This window comes from Vicugna pacos, chromosome 31, assembly GCF_048564905.1.
Source record: "Vicugna pacos chromosome 31, VicPac4, whole genome shotgun sequence".
NCBI classification, from domain to species: Eukaryota; Metazoa; Chordata; class Mammalia; order Artiodactyla; family Camelidae; genus Vicugna; species Vicugna pacos.
Window position 1 is genome coordinate 3013628 of NC_133017.1, and position 20520 is coordinate 3034147.

Here is a 20520-nt window from a genome sequence, read left to right on the forward strand (position 1 = left end):
GAATCGTGTTCTCATATTTACAAGCTTATTCTTACACCAGTTTTGAATTCGTGCATTTTGCACAGAAAAGTACTTCTGGAGCGATTTCAAACTAATAGATATGTAATTTACATAAATACGATCGACATGGCATTCCGGGTTCTGTACATGCTACATACATGACGGATTTGCAAAGATGCACTCCTGAGTTGAGAACATGTGGATTACTAATCTTTCATCCTCTATAAAAGTAATATTTTCATCTAGAAACGTGTACTCATTTTCAGAAGCATTGCCTAACACCAGTTTCGAATTCGTGCATTTTTCACAGAAAAATACTTCTGGAGCGTTTTACACCTAATAGATTGAAATTTACATAAATTCGATCAACATGGCATTCCGGGTTCCGTACATGCTACATACATGACAGATTTGACAAACATGCGTTTCTGAGTTGTGAGCATGTGGATTACTGAACATTCATCCACCAAACAAGTCTTATAAACACTAAAAACTTTTGACTCTGACTTCATAGGTTTTTACATCACCAATTTATAAAATCTGACATTTTGCGCCAAGAAACACTCTTTGAGCGAATTCTGACCAATACCCATGTAATTTACATTGTTTACATAAGCATGGCATTCTGTATTCCGAACATGTTTCATGCATCACGGATTCCACAAACATGCATTTCTGAGTTGAGAACATGTGGATGAATGATGTTTCAATCACCATAAAAGGAACCTATGCACTTTGAAATATTTATTTTGACTTTGTAGCTCTTCCTATCACCAGTTTCAAGAATCACACTTTTATCTCAGATAAACAGTCTTGGAGCGAATACTATCCTATAGATATATAATTTGAATAGATTCCATCAAGATGATATTCAGTGCTCCTGACAATCTACATGCATGACGGATTCAACAAACATGCATTCCTGAATTGGGATCATGTGGATTACTTATCTTTCATCCTCTATAAAAGAAATATTTTCATTAAGTAACGTGTACTCATTTTCACAAGCTTTTCCTAACACCAGGTTCGAATTCGTGCATTTTTCACAGAAAAATACTTCTGGAGCTATTTACACCTAATAGATATGTAATTTACTTAAATTCGATCAACATGGCAACCCGGGTTCCGCACATGATACATGCTTCACGGATTCGACAAACATGCGTTTCTGAGTTGTGAGCATGTGGATTACTGACCTTTCATTCACCAAACAAGGCATATATACACTTAGAAATATTTACTCTGACTTGATAGTTTTTTTCTATCACCAGGTTCTAAAATCAGACATTTTGAACCAGAAAACTCTCGTTGAGCGAATTCTCACCAATACACATGTAATTACATTGTTTACATAACCATGGCATTCCGTGTTCCGAACATGATTCATGCATCACGGATTCAACAAACATGCATTTCTGACTGTGAACATGTGGATGACTGATGTTTCAACCACCAAACAATGAACCTATGCACATTGAAATATATACTTTGACTTTGTAAATTCTTCCCATCACCAGTTTCAAGAATCACAATTTTATCCCAGAAAAACACTCTTTGATCGAATTCTACCCTAGAGATATGCAATTTTAATCGATTCCATCAACATGATATTCCGTGTTCTGTACATGCTACATGCATGACGGATTCGACAAACATGCATTCCTGAGTTGAGAGCATGTGGATTACTTATCTTTCATCCTCAAAATAAAGGAATATTTTCATCTAGAATCGTGTACACATTTTCACAAACTTCCCCTAACACCAGTTTCGAATTTTGCATTTTTTACAGAAAAATACTTCTGGAGTGATTTCAACCTACTAGATATGCAATTTACATTAATTCGATCAACAAGGCATTCCGGGTTCCATACATGCTACATGCAATGTGGATTCGACAAACATGCATTTCTGAGTTGCGAGAATGTGGATTACTAATCTTTCATCCACCAAACAAGGCATATATACACTTAGAAATATTTACTGTGACTTCATAGGTTGTTTCTATCACCAGTATCTAAAATCAGATATTTTGCACCATAAAAAACTCTTTGAGAAAATGCTCACCATACACATGTAATTTACATTTTTTACATAACCATGACATTCCATTTTCTAACATGTTTCATGCATTACAGATTCCACAAATATGCATTTCTGAGTTGTGAACATGTGGATGAATGATGTTTCAACCACCATAAAGGAACCTATGCACTTTGAAATATTTACTTTGACTTCGTAGCTCTTCCTATCACCAGTTTCAAGAATCAAACTTTTATCTCAGAAAAACACTCTTGGAGCTAATACTATCCTATAGATATGTCATTTGAATAGATTCCATGTACATGATATTCTGTGATCCTGACATGCTACATGCATGACGGATTCGAGAAACATGCATTTCTGATTTGGGAGCATGTGGATTACTTACCTTTCATCCTCTATAAATAGAATATTTTCATCAAAAAACGTGTACTGATTTTCAAAAGCTTTTCCTATCACCAGTTTCGAATTTGTGGATTTTTCACAGGAAAATACTTCTGGAGTGATTTACATCTAATAGATATGTAATTTACATAAATTCGATCAACATGGCATTCCGGGTTCCATACATGATACATGCTTGACGGATTCGACAAACATGCGTTTCTGAGTTGTCATCATGTGGATTACTGACCTTTCTTCCACCAAACAAGTCATGTATAGACTTAGAAATATTTACCCTGGCTTCATAGGTTTTTTCCGTCACCAGTTTCTAAAATCTGAAATTTTGCACAAAAAACACTCTTTGAGAGAATTCTCACCAATACACATATAATTAACATTGTTTACATAAGCATGGCATTCTGTATTCTGATCATGTTTCATGCATCATGGATTCAACAAACATGCAATTCTGAGTTGTGGACATGTGGATGACTGATGTTTCAACCACCAATCAAGTTACACAAGCACTATGAAATATTTACTTTGACTTCGTAGCTTCTTCCTATAACCAGTTTAAAGAATCAAACTTTGCTCCCAGAAAAACACTCTTAAAGACAATTCTACCCTATAGATATGTAATTTGAATAGATTCAATCAACATGATATTCCGTGTTTCGTACATGCTACATGCATGACGGATTCGACAAAGATGCATTTCTGAGTTGAGAGCATGTGGATTACTGATATTTCCTCCTCTATAAAAGGAATATTTTCACCTAGAATCGTGTTCTCATATTTACAAGCTTATTCTTACACCAGTTTTGAATTCGTGCATTTTGCACAGAAAAGTACTTCTGGAGCGATTTCAAACTAATAGATATGTAATTTACATAAATACGATCGACATGGCATTCCGGGTTCTGTACATGCTACATACATGACGGATTTGCAAAGATGCACTCCTGAGTTGAGAACATGTGGATTACTAATCTTTCATCCTCTATAAAAGTAATATTTTCATCTAGAAACGTGTACTCATTTTCAGAAGCATTGCCTAACACCAGTTTCGAATTCGTGCATTTTTCACAGAAAAATACTTCTGGAGCGTTTTACACCTAATAGATTGAAATTTACATAAATTCGATCAACATGGCATTCCGGGTTCCGTACATGCTACATACATGACAGATTTGACAAACATGCGTTTCTGAGTTGTGAGCATGTGGATTACTGAACATTCATCCACCAAACAAGTCTTATAAACACTAAAAACTTTTGACTCTGACTTCATAGGTTTTTACATCACCAATTTATAAAATCTGACATTTTGCGCCAAGAAACACTCTTTGAGCGAATTCTGACCAATACCCATGTAATTTACATTGTTTACATAAGCATGGCATTCTGTATTCCGAACATGTTTCATGCATCACGGATTCCACAAACATGCATTTCTGAGTTGAGAACATGTGGATGAATGATGTTTCAATCACCATAAAAGGAACCTATGCACTTTGAAATATTTATTTTGACTTTGTAGCTCTTCCTATCACCAGTTTCAAGAATCACACTTTTATCTCAGATAAACAGTCTTGGAGCGAATACTATCCTATAGATATATAATTTGAATAGATTCCATCAAGATGATATTCAGTGCTCCTGACAATCTACATGCATGACGGATTCAACAAACATGCATTCCTGAATTGGGATCATGTGGATTACTTATCTTTCATCCTCTATAAAAGAAATATTTTCATTAAGTAACGTGTACTCATTTTCACAAGCTTTTCCTAACACCAGGTTCGAATTCGTGCATTTTTCACAGAAAAATACTCCTGGAGCTATTTACACCTAATAGATATGTAATTTACTTAAATTCGATCAACATGGCAACCCGGGTTCCGCACATGATACATGCTTCACGGATTCGACAAACATGCGTTTCTGAGTTGTGAGCATGTGGATTACTGACCTTTCATTCACCAAACAAGGCATATATACACTTAGAAATATTTACTCTGACTTGATAGTTTTTTTCTATCACCAGGTTCTAAAATCAGACATTTTGAACCAGAAAACTCTCGTTGAGCGAATTCTCACCAATACACATGTAATTACATTGTTTACATAACCATGGCATTCCGTGTTCCGAACATGATTCATGCATCACGGATTCAACAAACATGCATTTCTGACTGTGAACATGTGGATGACTGATGTTTCAACCACCAAACAATGAACCTATGCACATTGAAATATATACTTTGACTTTGTAAATTCTTCCCATCACCAGTTTCAAGAATCACAATTTTATCCCAGAAAAACACTCTTTGATCGAATTCTACCCTAGAGATATGCAATTTTAATCGATTCCATCAACATGATATTCCGTGTTCTGTACATGCTACATGCATGACGGATTCGACAAACATGCATTCCTGAGTTGAGAGCATGTGGATTACTTATCTTTCATCCTCAAAATAAAGGAATATTTTCATCTAGAATCGTGTACACATTTTCACAAACTTCCCCTAACACCAGTTTCGAATTCTTGCATTTTTTACAGAAAAATACTTCTGGAGTGATTTCAACCTACTAGATATGCAATTTACATTAATTCGATCAACAAGGCATTCCGGGTTCCATACATGCTACATGCAATGTGGATTCGACAAACATGCATTTCTGAGTTGCGAGAATGTGGATTACTAATCTTTCATCCACCAAACAAGGCATATATACACTTAGAAATATTTACTGTGACTTCATAGGTTGTTTCTATCACCAGTATCTAAAATCAGATATTTTGCACCATAAAAAAATCTTTGAGCAAATGCTCACCAGACACATGTAATTAACATTGTTTACATAACCATGACATTCCGTATTCTGAACATGTTTCATGCATTACAGATTCCACAAGCATGCATTCCTGAGTTGAGAGCATGTGGATAACTCATCTTTCATCCTCAGTAAAAGGAATATTTTCATCTAGAATCGTGTACACTTTTTCACAAGCTTTCCCTTACACCAGTTTTGAATTCGTGTATTTTTCACAGAAAAATACTTCTGGGTCGATTTCAACCTACTAGATATGTAAATTACATAAATTCGACCAACATGGTGTTCCGGGTTCCATACATGTTACATGCATGACGGATTCGACAAACATGCATTTCTGAGTTGCGAGAATTTGGATTACTAATCTTTCATCCACCAAACAAGGCATATATACACTTAGAAATATTTACTCTGACTTCATAGATTGTTTCTATCTCCAGTTTCTAAAATCAGATATTTTGCACCATAAAAAACTCTTTGAGCAAATGCTCACCATACACATGTAATTTACATTTTTTACATAACCATGACATTCCATTTTCTAACATGTTTCATGCATTACAGATTCCACAAATATGCATTTCTGAGTTGTGAACATGTGGATGAATGATGTTTCAACCACCATAAAGGAACCTATGCACTTTGAAATATTTACTTTGACTTCGTAGCTCTTCCTATCACCAGTTTCAAGAATCAAACTTTTATCTCAGAAAAACACTCTTGGAGCTAATACTATCCTATAGATATGTCATTTGAATAGATTCCATGTACATGATATTCTGTGATCCTGACATGCTACATGCATGACGGATTCGAGAAACATGCATTTCTGATTTGGGAGCATGTGGATTACTTACCTTTCATCCTCTATAAATAGAATATTTTCATCAAAAAACGTGTACTGATTTTCAAAAGCTTTTCCTATCACCAGTTTCGAATTTGTGGATTTTTCACAGGAAAATACTTCTGGAGTGATTTACATCTAATAGATATGTAATTTACATAAATTCGATCAACATGGCATTCCGGGTTCCATACATGATACATGCTTGACGGATTCGACAAACATGCGTTTCTGAGTTGTGATCATGTGGATTACTGACCTTTCTTCCACCAAACAAGTCATGTATAGACTTAGAAATATTTACCCTGGCTTCATAGGTTTTTTCCGTCACCAGTTTCTAAAATCTGAAATTTTGCACAAAAAACACTCTTTGAGAGAATTCTCACCAATACACATATAATTAACATTGTTTACATAAGCATGGCATTCTGTATTCTGATCATGTTTCATGCATCATGGATTCAACAAACATGCAATTCTGAGTTGTGGACATGTGGATGACTGATGTTTCAACCACCAATCAAGTTACACAAGCACTATGAAATATTTACTTTGACTTCGTAGCTTCTTCCTATAACCAGTTTAAAGAATCAAACTTTGCTCCCAGAAAAACACTCTTAAAGACAATTCTACCCTATAGATATGTAATTTGAATAGATTCAATCAACATGATATTCCGTGTTTCGTACATGCTACATGCATGACGGATTCGACAAAGATGCATTTCTGAGTTGAGAGCATGTGGATTACTGATATTTCCTCCTCTATAAACGGAATATTTTCACCTAGAATCGTGTTCTCATATTTACAAGCTTATTCTTACACCAGTTTTGAATTCGTGCATTTTGCACAGAAAAGTACTTCTGGAGCGATTTCAAACTAATAGATATGTAATTTACATAAATACGATCAACATGGCATTCCGGGTTCTGTACATGCTACATACATGACGGATTTGCAAAGATGCACTCCTGAGTTGAGAACATGTGGATTACTAATCTTTCATCCTCTATAAAAGTAATATTTTCATCTAGAAACGTGTACTCATTTTCAGAAGCATTGCCTAACACCAGTTTCGAATTCGTGCATTTTTCACAGAAAAATACTTCTGGAGCGTTTTACACCTAATAGATTGAAATTTACATAAATTCGATCAACATGGCATTCCGGGTTCCGTACATGCTACATACATGACAGATTTGACAAACATGCGTTTCTGAGTTGTGAGCATGTGGATTACTGAACATTCATCCACCAAACAAGTCTTATAAACACTAAAAAATTTTGACTCTGACTTCATAGGTTTTTACATCACCAATTTATAAAATCTGACATTTTGCGCCAAGAAACACTCTTTGAGCGAATTCTGACCAATACCCATGTAATTTACATTGTTTACATAAGCATGGCATTCTGTATTCCGAACATGTTTCATGCATCACGGATTCCACAAACATGCATTTCTGAGTTGAGAACATGTGGATGAATGATGTTTCAATCACCATAAAAGGAACCTATGCACTTTGAAATATTTATTTTGACTTTGTAGCTCTTCCTATCACCAGTTTCAAGAATCACACTTTTATCTCAGATAAACAGTCTTGGAGCGAATACTATCCTATAGATATATAATTTGAATAGATTCCATCAAGATGATATTCAGTGTTCCTGACAATCTACATGCATGACGGATTCGACAAACATGCATTCCTGAATTGGGATCATGTGGATTACTTATCTTTCATCCTCTATAAAAGAAATATTTTCATTAAGTAACGTGTACGCATTTTCACAAGCTTTTCCTAACACCAGGTTCGAATTCGTGCATTTTTCACAGAAAAATACTCCTGGAGCTATTTACACCTAATAGATATGTAATTTACTTAAATTCGATCAACATGGCAACCCGGGTTCCGCACATGATACATGCTTCACGGATTCGACAAACATGCGTTTCTGAGTTGTGAGCATGTGGATTACTGACCTTTCATTCACCAAACAAGGCATATATACACTTAGAAATATTTACTCTGACTTGATAGTTTTTTTCTATCACCAGGTTCTAAAATCAGACATTTTGAACCAGAAAACTCTCGTTGAGCGAATTCTCACCAATACACATGTAATTACATTGTTTACATAACCATGGCATTCCGTGTTCCGAACATGATTCATGCATCACGGATTCAACAAACATGCATTTCTGACTGTGAACATGTGGATGACTGATGTTTCAACCACCAAACAATGAACCTATGCACATTGAAATATATACTTTGACTTTGTAAATTCTTCCCATCACCAGTTTCAAGAATCACAATTTTATCCCAGAAAAACACTCTTTGATCGAATTCTACCCTAGAGATATGCAATTTTAATCGATTCCATCAACATGATATTCCGTGTTCTGTACATGCTACATGCATGACGGATTCGACAAACATGCATTCCTGAGTTGAGAGCATGTGGATTACTTATCTTTCATCCTCAAAATAAAGGAATATTTTCATCTAGAATCGTGTACACATTTTCACAAACTTCCCCTAACACCAGTTTCGAATTCTTGCATTTTTTACAGAAAAATACTTCTGGAGTGATTTCAACCTACTAGATATGCAATTTACATTAATTCGATCAACAAGGCATTCCGGGTTCCATACATGCTACATGCAATGTGGATTCGACAAACATGCATTTCTGAGTTGCGAGAATGTGGATTACTAATCTTTCATCCACCAAACAAGGCATATATACACTTAGAAATATTTACTGTGACTTCATAGGTTGTTTCTATCACCAGTATCTAAAATCAGATATTTTGCACCATAAAAAAATCTTTGAGCAAATGCTCACCAGACACATGTAATTAACATTGTTTACATAACCATGACATTCCGTATTCTGAACATGTTTCATGCATTACAGATTCCACAAGCATGCATTCCTGAGCTGAGAGCATGTGGATAACTCATCTTTCATCCTCAGTAAAAGGAATATTTTCATCTAGAATCGTGTACACATTTTCACAAGCTTTCCCTTACACCAGTTTCGAATTCGTGCATTTTTCACAGAAAAATACTTCTGGAGCGTTTTACACCTAATAGATTGAAATTTACATAAATTCGATCAACATGGCATTCCGGGTTCCGTACATGCTACATACATGACAGATTTGACAAACATGCGTTTCTGAGTTGTGAGCATGTGGATTACTGTACATTCATCCACCAAACAAGTCTTATAAACACTAAAAAATTTTGACTCTGACTTCATAGGTTTTTACATCACCAATTTATAAAACCTGACATTTTGCGCCAAGAAACACTCTTTGAGCGAATTCTGACCAATACCCATGTAATTTACATTGTTTACATAAGCATGGCATTCTGTATTCCGAACATGTTTCATGCATCACGGATTCCACAAACATGCATTTCTGAGTTGAGAACATGTGGATGAATGATGTTTCAATCACCATAAAAGGAACCTATGCACTTTGAAATATTTATTTTGACTTTGTAGCTCTTCCTATCACCAGTTTCAAGAATCACACTTTTATCTCAGATAAACAGTCTTGGAGCGAATACTATCCTATAGATATATAATTTGAATAGATTCCATCAAGATGATATTCAGTGTTCCTGACAATCTACATGCATGACGGATTCGACAAACATGCATTCCTGAATTGGGATCATGTGGATTACTTATCTTTCATCCTCTATAAAAGAAATATTTTCATTAAGTAACGTGTACTCATTTTCACAAGCTTTTCCTAACACCAGGTTCGAATTCGTGCATTTTTCACAGAAAAATACTTCTGGAGCTATTTACACCTAATAGATATGTAATTTACTTAAATTCGATCAACATGGCAACCCGGGTTCCGCACATGATACATGCTTCACGGATTCGACAAACATGCGTTTCTGAGTTGTGAGCATGTGGATTACTGACCTTTCATTCACCAAACAAGGCATATATACACTTAGAAATATTTACTCTGACTTGATAGTTTTTTTCTATCACCAGGTTCTAAAATCAGACATTTTGAACCAGAAAACTCTCGTTGAGCGAATTCTCACCAATACACATGTAATTACATTGTTTACATAACCATGGCATTCCGTGTTCCGAACATGATTCATGCATCACGGATTCAACAAACATGCATTTCTGACTGTGAACATGTGGATGACTGATGTTTCAACCACCAAACAATGAACCTATGCACATTGAAATATATACTTTGACTTTGTAAATTCTTCCCATCACCAGTTTCAAGAATCACAATTTTATCCCAGAAAAACACTCTTTGATCGAATTCTACCCTAGAGATATGCAATTTTAATCGATTCCATCAACATGATATTCCGTGTTCTGTACATGCTACATGCATGACGGATTCGACAAACATGCATTCCTGAGTTGAGAGCATGTGGATTACTTATCTTTCATCCTCAAAATAAAGGAATATTTTCATCTAGAATCGTGTACACATTTTCACAAACTTCCCCTAACACCAGTTTCGAATTCTTGCATTTTTTACAGAAAAATACTTCTGGAGTGATTTCAACCTACTAGATATGCAATTTACATTAATTCGATCAACAAGGCATTCCGGGTTCCATACATGCTACATGCAATGTGGATTCGACAAACACGCATTTCTGAGTTGCGAGAATGTGGATTACTAATCTTTCATCCACCAAACAAGGCATATATACACTTAGAAATATTTACTGTGACTTCATAGGTTGTTTCTATCACCAGTATCTAAAATCAGATATTTTGCACCATAAAAAATCTTTGAGCAAATGCTCACCATACACATGTAATTAACAATGTTTACATAACCATGACATTCCGTATTCTGAACATGTTTCATGCATTACAGATTCCACAAGCATGCATTCCTGAGTTGAGAGCATGTGGATAACTCATCTTTCATCCTCAGTACAAGGAATATTTTCATCTAGAATCGTGTACACATTTTCACAAGCTTTCCCTTACACCAGTTTTGAATTCGTGTATTTTTCACAGAAAAATACTTCTGGGTCGATTTCAACCTACTAGATATGTAATTTACATAAATTCGACCAACATGGTGTTCCGGGTTCCATACATGTTACATGCATGACGGATTCGACAAACATGCATTTCTGAGTTGCGAGAATTTGGATTACTAATCTTTCATCCACCAAACAAGGCATATATACACTTAGAAATATTTACTCTGACTTCATAGGTTGTTTCTATCTCCAGTTTCTAAAATCAGATATTTTGCACCATAAAAAACTCTTTGAGCAAATGCTCACCATACACATGTAATTTACATTTTTTACATAACCATGACATTCCATTTTCTAACATGTTTCATGCATTACAGATTCCACAAATATGCATTTCTGAGTTGTGAACATGTGGATGAATGATGTTTCAACCACCATAAAGGAACCTATGCACTTTGAAATATTTACTTTGACTTCGTAGCTCTTCCTATCACCAGTTTCAAGAATCAAACTTTTATCTCAGAAAAACACTCTTGGAGCTAATACTATCCTATAGATATGTCATTTGAATAGATTCCATGTACATGATATTCTGTGATCCTGACATGCTACATGCATGACGGATTCGAGAAACATGCATTTCTGATTTGGGAGCATGTGGATTACTTACCTTTCATCCTCTATGAATAGAATATTTTCATCAAAAAACGTGTACTGATTTTCAAAAGCTTTTCCTATCACCAGTTTCGAATTTGTGGATTTTTCACAGGAAAATACTTCTGGAGTGATTTACATCTAATAGATATGTAATTTACATAAATTCGATCAACATGGCATTCCGGGTTCCATACATGATACATGCTTGACGGATTCGACAAACATGCGTTTCTGAGTTGTGATCATGTGGATTACTGACCTTTCTTCCACCAAAGAAGTCATGTATAGACTTAGAAATATTTACCCTGGCTTCATAGGTTTTTTCCGTCACCAGTTTCTAAAATCTGAAATTTTGCACAAAAAACACTCTTTGAGAGAATTCTCACCAATACACATATAATTAACATTGTTTACATAAGCATGGCATTCTGTATTCTGATCATGTTTCATGCATCATGGATTCAACAAACATGCAATTCTGAGTTGTGGACATGTGGATGACTGATGTTTCTACCACCAATCAAGTTACACAAGCACTATGAAATATTTACTTTGACTTCGTAGCTTCTTCCTATAACCAGTTTAAAGAATCAAACTTTGCTCCCAGAAAAACACTCTTAAAGACAATTCTACCCTATAGATATGTAATTTGAATAGATTCAATCAACATGATATTCCGTGTTTCGTACATGCTACATGCATGACGGATTCGACAAAGATGCATTTCTGAGTTGAGAGCATGTGGATTACTGATATTTCCTCCTCTATAAAAGGAATATTTTCACCTAGAATCGTGTTCTCATATTTACAAGCTTATTCTTACACCAGTTTTGAATTCGTGCATTTTGCACAGAAAAGTACTTCTGGAGCGATTTCAAACTAATAGATATGTAATTTACATAAATACGATCAACATGGCATTCCGGGTTCTGTACATGCTACATACATGACGGATTTGCAAAGATGCACTCCTGAGTTGAGAACATGTGGATTACTAATCTTTCATCCTCTATAAAAGTAATATTTTCATCTAGAAACGTGTACTCATTTTCAGAAGCATTGCCTAACACCAGTTTCGAATTCGTGCATTTTTCACAGAAAAATACTTCTGGAGCGTTTTACACCTAATAGATTGAAATTTACATAAATTCGATCAACATGGCATTCCGGGTTCCGTACATGCTACATACATGACAGATTTGACAAACATGCGTTTCTGAGTTGTGAGCATGTGGATTACTGAACATTCATCCACCAAACAAGTCTTATAAACACTAAAAAATTTTGACTCTGACTTCATAGGTTTTTACATCACCAATTTATAAAATCTGACATTTTGCGCCAAGAAACACTCTTTGAGCGAATTCTGACCAATACCCATGTAATTTACATTGTTTACATAAGCATGGCATTCTGTATTCCGAACATGTTTCATGCATCACGGATTCCACAAACATGCATTTCTGAGTTGAGAACATGTGGATGAATGATGTTTCAATCACCATAAAAGGAACCTATGCACTTTGAAATATTTATTTTGACTTTGTAGCTCTTCCTATCACCAGTTTCAAGAATCACACTTTTATCTCAGATAAACAGTCTTGGAGCGAATACTATCCTATAGATATATAATTTGAATAGATTCCATCAAGATGATATTCAGTGTTCCTGACAATCTACATGCATGACGGATTCGACAAACATGCATTCCTGAATTGGGATCATGTGGATTACTTATCTTTCATCCTCTATAAAAGAAATATTTTCATTAAGTAACGTGTACTCATTTTCACAAGCTTTTCCTAACACCAGGTTCGAATTCGTGCATTTTTCACAGAAAAATACTTCTGGAGCTATTTACACCTAATAGATATGTAATTTACTTAAATTCGATCAACATGGCAACCCGGGTTCCGCACATGATACATGCTTCACGGATTCGACAAACATGCGTTTCTGAGTTGTGAGCATGTGGATTACTGACCTTTCATTCACCAAACAAGGCATATATACACTTAGAAATATTTACTCTGACTTGATAGTTTTTTTCTATCACCAGGTTCTAAAATCAGACATTTTGAACCAGAAAACTCTCGTTGAGCGAATTCTCACCAATACACATGTAATTACATTGTTTACATAACCATGGCATTCCGTGTTCCGAACATGATTCATGCATCACGGATTCAACAAACATGCATTTCTGACTGTGAACATGTGGATGACTGATGTTTCAACCACCAAACAATGAACCTATGCACATTGAAATATATACTTTGACTTTGTAAATTCTTCCCATCACCAGTTTCAAGAATCACAATTTTATCCCAGAAAAACACTCTTTGATCGAATTCTACCCTAGAGATATGCAATTTTAATCGATTCCATCAACATGATATTCCGTGTTCTGTACATGCTACATGCATGACGGATTCGACAAACATGCATTCCTGAGTTGAGAGCATGTGGATTACTTATCTTTCATCCTCAAAATAAAGGAATATTTTCATCTAGAATCGTGTACACATTTTCACAAACTTCCCCTAACACCAGTTTCGAATTCTTGCATTTTTTACAGAAAAATACTTCTGGAGTGATTTCAACCTACTAGATATGCAATTTACATTAATTCGATCAACAAGGCATTCCGGGTTCCATACATGCTACATGCAATGTGGATTCGACAAACATGCATTTCTGAGTTGCGAGAATGTGGATTACTAATCTTTCATCCACCAAACAAGGCATATATACACTTAGAAATATTTACTGTGACTTCATAGGTTGTTTCTATCACCAGTATCTAAAATCAGATATTTTGCACCATAAAAAAATCTTTGAGCAAATGCTCACCAGACACATGTAATTAACATTGTTTACATAACCATGACATTCCGTATTCTGAACATGTTTCATGCATTACAGATTCCACAAGCATGCATTCCTGAGTTGAGAGCATGTGGATAACTCATCTTTCATCCTCAGTAAAAGGAATATTTTCATCTAGAATCGTGTACACATTTTCACAAGCTTTCCCTTACACCAGTTTTGAATTCGTGTATTTTTCACAGAAAAATACTTCTGGGTCGATTTCAACCTACTAGATATGTAATTTACATAAATTCGACCAACATGGTGTTCCGGGTTCCATACATGTTACATGCATGACGGATTCGACAAACATGCATTTCTGAGTTGCGAGAATTTGGATTACTAATCTTTCATCCACCAAACAAGGCATATATACACTTAGAAATATTTACTCTGACTTCATAGGTTGTTTCTATCTCCAGTTTCTAAAATCAGATATTTTGCACCATAAAAAACTCTTTGAGCAAATGCTCACCATACACATGTAATTTACATTTTTTACATAACCATGACATTCCATTTTCTAACATGTTTCATGCATTACAGATTCCACAAATATGCATTTCTGAGTTGTGAACATGTGGATGAATGATGTTTCAACCACCATAAAGGAACCTATGCACTTTGAAATATTTACTTTGACTTCGTAGCTCTTCCTATCACCAGTTTCAAGAATCAAACTTTTATCTCAGAAAAACACTCTTGGAGCTAATACTATCCTATAGATATGTCATTTGAATAGATTCCATGTACATGATATTCTGTGATCCTGACATGCTACATGCATGACGGATTCGAGAAACATGCATTTCTGATTTGGGAGCATGTGGATTACTTACCTTTCATCCTCTATAAATAGAATATTTTCATCAAAAAACGTGTACTGATTTTCAAAAGCTTTTCCTATCACCAGTTTCGAATTTGTGGATTTTTCACAGGAAAATACTTCTGGAGTGATTTACATCTAATAGATATGTAATTTACATAAATTCGATCAACATGGCATTCCGGGTTCCATACATGATACATGCTTGACGGATTCGACAAACATGCGTTTCTGAGTTGTGATCATGTGGATTACTGACCTTTCTTCCACCAAACAAGTCATGTATAGACTTAGAAATATTTACCCTGGCTTCATAGGTTTTTTCCGTCACCAGTTTCTAAAATCTGAAATTTTGCACAAAAAACACTCTTTGAGAGAATTCTCACCAATACACATATAATTAACATTGTTTACATAAGCATGGCATTCTGTATTCTGATCATGTTTCATGCATCATGGATTCAACAAACATGCAATTCTGAGTTGTGGACATGTGGATGACTGATGTTTCAACCACCAATCAAGTTACACAAGCACTATGAAATATTTACTTTGACTTCGTAGCTTCTTCCTATAACCAGTTTAAAGAATCAAACTTTGCTCCCAGAAAAACACTCTTAAAGACAATTCTACCCTATAGATATGTAATTTGAATAGATTCAATCAACATGATATTCCGTGTTTCGTACATGCTACATGCATGACGGATTCGACAAAGATGCATTTCTGAGTTGAGAGCATGTGGATTACTGATATTTCCTCCTCTATAAAAGGAATATTTTCACCTAGAATCGTGTTCTCATATTTACAAGCTTATTCTTACACCAGTTTTGAATTCGTGCATTTTGCACAGAAAAGTACTTCTGGAGCGATTTCAAACTAATAGATATGTAATTTACATAAATACGATCAACATGGCATTCCGGGTTCTGTACATGCTACATACATGACGGATTTGCAAAGATGCACTCCTGAGTTGAGAACATGTGGATTACTAATCTTTCATCCTCTATAAAAGTAATATTTTCATCTAGAAACGTGTACTCATTTTCAGAAGCATTGCCTAACACCAGTTTCGAATTCGTGCATTTTTCACAGAAAAATACTTCTGGAGCGTTTTACACCTAATAGATTGAAATTTACATAAATTCGATCAACATGGAATTCCGGGTTCCGTACATGCTACATACATGACAGATTTGACAAACATGCGTTTCTGAGTTGTGAGCATGTGGATTACTGAACATTCATCCACCAAACAAGTCTTATAAACACTAAAAAATTTTGACTCTGACTTCATAGGTTTTTACATCACCAATTTATAAAATCTGACATTTTGCGCCAAGAAACACTCTTTGAGCGAATTCTGACCAATACCCATGTAATTTACATTGTTTACATAAGCATGGCATTCTGTATTCCAAACATGTTTCATGCATCACGGATTCCACAAACATGCATTTCTGAGTTGAGAACATGTGGGTGAATGATGTTTCAATCACCATAAAAGGAACCTATGCACTTTAAAATATTTATTTTGACTTTGTAGCTCTTCCTATCACCAGTTTCAAGAATCACACTTTTATCTCAGATAAACAGTCTTGGAGCGAATACTATCCTATAGATATATAATTTGAATAGATTCCATCAAGATGATATTCAGTGCTCCTGACAATCTACATGCATGACGGATTCAACAAACATGCATTCCTGAATTGGGATCATGTGGATTACTTATCTTTCATCCTCTATAAAAGAAATATTTTCATTAAGTAACGTGTACTCATTTTCACAAGCTTTTCCTAACACCAGGTTCGAATTCGTGCATTTTTCACAGAAAAATACTTCTGGAGCTATTTACACCTAATAGATATGTAATTTACTTAAATTCGATCAACATGGCAACCCGGGTTCCGCACATGATACATGCTTCACGGATTCGACAAACATGCGTTTCTGAGTTGTGAGCATGTGGATTACTGACCTTTCATTCACCAAACAAGGCATATATACACTTAGAAATATTTACTCTGACTTGATAGTTTTTTTCTATCACCAGGTTCTAAAATCAGACATTTTGAACCAGAAAACTCTCGTTGAGCGAATTCTCACCAATACACATGTAATTACATTGTTTACATAACCATGGCATTCCGTGTTCCGAACATGATTCATGCATCACGGATTCAACAAACATGCATTTCTGACTGTGAACATGTGGATGACTGATGTTTCAACCACCAAACAATGAACCTATGCACATTGAAATATATACTTTGACTTTGTAAATTCTTCCCATCACCAGTTTCAAGAATCACAATTTTATCCCAGAAAAACACTCTTTGATCGAATTCTACCCTAGAGATATGCAATTTTAATCGATTCCATCAACATGATATTCCGTGTTCTGTACATGCTACATGCATGACGGATTCGACAAACATGCATTCCTGAGTTGAGAGCATGTGGATTACTTATCTTTCATCCTCAAAATAAAGGAATATTTTCATCTAGAATCGTGTACACATTTTCACAAACTTCCCCTAACACCAGTTTCGAATTCTTGCATTTTTTACAGAAAAATACTTCTGGAGTGATTTCAACCTACTAGATATGCAATTTACATTAATTCGATCAACAAGGCATTCCGGGTTCCATACATGCTACATGCAATGTGGATTCGACAAACATGCATTTCTGAGTTGCGAGAATGTGGATTACTAATCTTTCATCCACCAAACAAGGCATATATACACTTAGAAATATTTACTGTGACTTCATAGGTTGTTTCTATCACCAGTATCTAAAATCAGATATTTTGCACCATAAAAAAATCTTTGAGCAAATGCTCACCAGACACATGTAATTAACATTGTTTACATAACCATGACATTCCGTATTCTGAACATGTTTCATGCATTACAGATTCCACAAGCATGCATTCCTGAGTTGAGAGCATGTGGATAACTCATCTTTCATCCTCAGTACAAGGAATATTTTCATCTAGAATCGTGTACACATTTTCACAAGCTTTCCCTTACACCAGTTTTGAATTCGTGTATTTTTCACAGAAAAATACTTCTGGGTCGATTTCAACCTACTAGATATGTAATTTACATAAATTCGACCAACATGGTGTTCCGGGTTCCATACATGTTACATGCATGACGGATTCGACAAACATGCATTTCTGAGTTGCGAGAATTTGGATTACTAATCTTTCATCCACCAAACAAGGCATATATACACTTAGAAATATTTACTCTGACTTCATAGATTGTTTCTATCTCCAGTTTCTAAAATCAGATATTTTGCACCATAAAAAACTCTTTGAGCAAATGCTCACCATACACATGTAATTTACATTTTTTACATAACCATGACATTCCATTTTCTAACATGTTTCATGCATTACAGATTCCACAAATATGCATTTCTGAGTTGTGAACATGTGGATGAATGATGTTTCAACCACCATAAAGGAACCTATGCACTTTGAAATATTTACTTTGACTTCGTAGCTCTTCCTATCACCAGTTTCAAGAATCAAACTTTTATCTCAGAAAAACACTCTTGGAGCTAATACTATCCTATAGATATGTCATTTGAATAGATTCCATGTACATGATATTCTGTGATCCTGACATGCTACATGCATGACGGATTCGAGAAACATGCATTTCTGATTTGGGAGCATGTGGATTACTTACCTTTCATCCTCTATAAATAGAATATTTTCATCAAAAAACGTGTACTGATTTTCAAAAGCTTTTCCTATCACCAGTTTCGAATTTGTGGATTTTTCACAGGAAAATACTTCTGGAGTGATTTACATCTAATAGATATGTAATTTACATAAATTCGATCAACATGGCATTCCGGGTTCCATACATGATACATGCTTGACGGATTCGACAAACATGCGTTTCTGAGTTGTCATCATGTGGATTACTGACCTTTCTTCCACCAAACAAGTCATGTATAGACTTAGAAATATTTACCCTGGCTTCATAGGTTTTTTCCGTCACCAGTTTCTAAAATCTGAAATTTTGCACAAAAAACACTCTTTGAGAGAATTCTCACCAATACACATATAATTAACATTGTTTACATAAGCATGGCATTCTGTATTCTGATCATGTTTCATGCATCATGGATTCAACAAACATGCAATTCTGAGTTGTGGACATGTGGATGACTGATGTTTCATCCACCAATCAAGTTACACAAGCACTATGAAATATTTACTTTGACTTCGTAGCTTCTTCCTATAACCAGTTTAAAGAATCAAACTTTGCTCCCAGAAAAACACTCTTAAAGACAATTCTACCCTATAGATATGTAATTTGAATAGATTCAATCAACATGATATTCCGTGTTTCGTACATGCTACATGCATGACGGATTCGACAAAGATGCATTTCTGAGTTGAGAGCATGTGGATTACTGATATTTCCTCCTCTATAAAAGGAATATTTTCACCCAGAATCGTGTTCTCATATTTACAAGCTTATTCTTACACCAGTTTTGAATTCGTGCATTTTGCACAGAAAAGTACTTCTGGAGCGATTTCAAACTAATAGATATGTAATTTACATAAATACGATCAACATGGCATTCCGGGTTCTGTACATGCTACATACATGATGGATTTGCAAAGATGCACTCCTGAGTTGAGAACATGTGGATTACTAATCTTTCATCCTCTGTAAAAGTAATATTTTCATCTAGAAACGTGTACTCATTTTCAGAAGCATTGCCTAACACCAGTTTCGAATTCGTGCATTTTTCACAGAAAAATACTTCTGGAGCGTTTTACACCTAATAGATTGAAATTTACATAAATTCGATCAACATGGCATTCCGGGTTCCGTACATGCTACATACATGACAGATTTGACAAACATGCGTTTCTGAGTTGTGAGCATGTGGATTACTGAACATTCATCCACCAAACAAGTCTTATAAACACTAAAAAATTTTGACTCTGACTTCATAGGTTTTTACATCACCAATTTATAAAATCTGACATTTTGCGCCAA